The sequence below is a fragment of the Sinocyclocheilus anshuiensis genome, unplaced genomic scaffold (assembly GCF_001515605.1).
Source record: "Sinocyclocheilus anshuiensis isolate Anshui unplaced genomic scaffold, SAMN03320099.WGS_v1.1 scaffold214, whole genome shotgun sequence".
In the NCBI taxonomy this organism is placed as follows: Eukaryota; Metazoa; Chordata; class Actinopteri; order Cypriniformes; family Cyprinidae; genus Sinocyclocheilus; species Sinocyclocheilus anshuiensis.
The window spans coordinates 94,239-96,634 of NW_015544136.1; the positions used below are offsets into that span (position 1 = coordinate 94,239).

General features: G+C 32.2%; 1 pseudogene; it reads right to left on the minus strand.

The window, feature by feature from the left end:
* The window catches only part of LOC107694953 (integrin alpha-IIb-like), a 19,087-nt pseudogene extending 17,111 nt beyond the window's left edge, over positions 1 to 1,976 (minus strand).
* Between the last annotated feature and the right edge of the window lie 420 nt (positions 1,977 to 2,396).

Below are 2,396 nucleotides of genomic sequence, written 5' to 3' on the forward strand. Positions count from 1 at the left end.
ATTTTATTTTGTAGCAAAAATACTGTATTTTATTTTACCGTGTCATTTAACTTGCTGTAAATGTATTTACAGTGTAATATTGTTTAACTGTAAAATATTTTATTATTGTATTCATTTTTTGGTCCTTTCTTGAGTAATGCATTTTAAAACAATAGAAAACATACTGTTATACTGTAAAGTTCACTGTAATTGGTTTGCTTCACTTTTCAGTTACTGTAAAACTATATGCACAAATTGTAAAATTAGCAGTTCCATTAAATAACAATGGAAAAAAAACCAATGACAACTGTGTAACTTCATATTTTTAATTTTCCCAATGCAGTTTTTACAGTTCTCTACAGTTGATTTACATATCTTTTTTTTTTTTTTTACAGCGAACTGCTGCCAGTTAGTTACTGTAATTTCTACAGGAAGTTTTTTACAGTGTAGATATGAATTTACAGTTTATTTTAATAAATATCAAAAATCTAAAAGGTGTGCATTATAACTGAGAACTACATGAACACTTCACAGTTGGTTGTGTTACTGTAAGTAATTTTCCTCAAATGCTATTGAAGTTAGAAAAGTGTATACCAATGTCGTATGTAACTTTAGAGACACTGTCCCTAGATTTGCGAATATCGAATGCCGGAAAATGACACCTCTGGCCATTCCGTTGGGTCGTTTGTAAAGTCACAGATACTGTTCGGACAATACGGCTCAGTTTTTCTGTGTATCTTGCTCTGTTGAATGGCAAAAGTGACTTTACTAGGCTATACTGGATTAACATCATGCATCCCTCTCATTAGCATGTTGTGCAGAGCAAAAATAAATACGGAACTACATTCAGAAATAAATGAGTGATTAAAAGAAAACAGTTAGGATGAGTTTAGCATTTCCTTAAACATTTTCCATGTGGCCAGCAATTTATTTTATTTATTAACCTATATTTCATCACACGTTTAATTATTTACATACGTATTTAAACAAGAATACGTGTATGTATACACACATTTATTTATTTATTTGTTTATTTATTTATTTTTAATTTCTGCAGGTTTAGTCCTCCATAGATTTGATGCTCAAGAACATTGTATATTATTATCAACAGTTATGCTGCATGTGAAAACCATAATACATGTACTTTTTTTCAGGATTCTTTGATGAACAGAAAGTTTGAAAGAACAACATTTGTTTGAAATAGAAATCTTTTGTAACTTTTTAACTGTCTTTGCTGTCAATTTGAACAGTCTAATGTATACTAGCTGAATAAAATTATTTAAAAAAAATCACTGACCCCAAACTTTTCAACAGTACTGTAATAGCTTAAAATATTAGACTGTTGAGAACAAATTAAACACAATTTTACTATTTCCTATCCTGTATTACAAATCAAATCAAATAACCTGGATGCCACTAATCGCCTTCATGATTTGCAGGGGCACAGTTGCTCCATTTATTATTTTGACCTAAAAACAAGCACAGTACAACAACAACTTACCACGATTAAGTCCATAATCAATTGTGTAACTGTACAAGAGGACAACTGAAGTACATAATCATCCATTTAACAGTGTAAGAGCACTTACAGAGCCTGCGATGTGCACATCGTTTGGGACGCCAACAACGTAATCTGCAATCATCGTCAAATAAAGGTGAGAATATAATACAGATGAGAGCTGCAGATTAAACTGGTGTTGCATTTTTTTTTAAAGCTGCTGCTTAAATTGAATACATAAAAAGATGGCTTGTCACTTATGCTTATCACCTGGGATGTTGTCTTTATTAAAATTCCCAGCAGCAACAGAGTATCCTATGATGCAGAACAATGACAAAACCTCACTGGATGTTTTAGATTTTATCATCATATTTATCATTTTAATATCTAAAAAAAGAGCTTATTTAGCCTCAGTTTCTAATGTCTGATGTCACATCTTACCCAGATACAGGTCATAGTGGTCACGTCTTTGTGGTGTTTCGGTCTCACCACTCCTTTTTGGTCAAAGTTTAAAGTTTGACATGACTCTTCACTTGATGTCCAAGGACACATGAAGACAGAGCCTCCACGAGAGACCCCAGACTGGCTAGTGTTTGCTGTGGGTGCTCCAACCACCACACTGATACTGCAGGGTGGAAAACAGAGCATCCAGTGAAATGTACAGGTTAGAATTTCTAGTTTAGAGTGACAAAAGAATGTACATGATTAATGTATGATCATAATTTAGGCAGTTTATTCACAAGCACACATTACAGTTCAAAGGTTTGGGGTAAATATGATTTTTTTGTAAATATACTTTTATTTTACACATCATTAATTCAACTGATCAAAATTGACAGTAACAACATTTATAATGTTACATGAGATTTCTTTGTCCAAATGCTGTTATCTTAAGCTTACTGCTCAAAAAAGTCTTTAA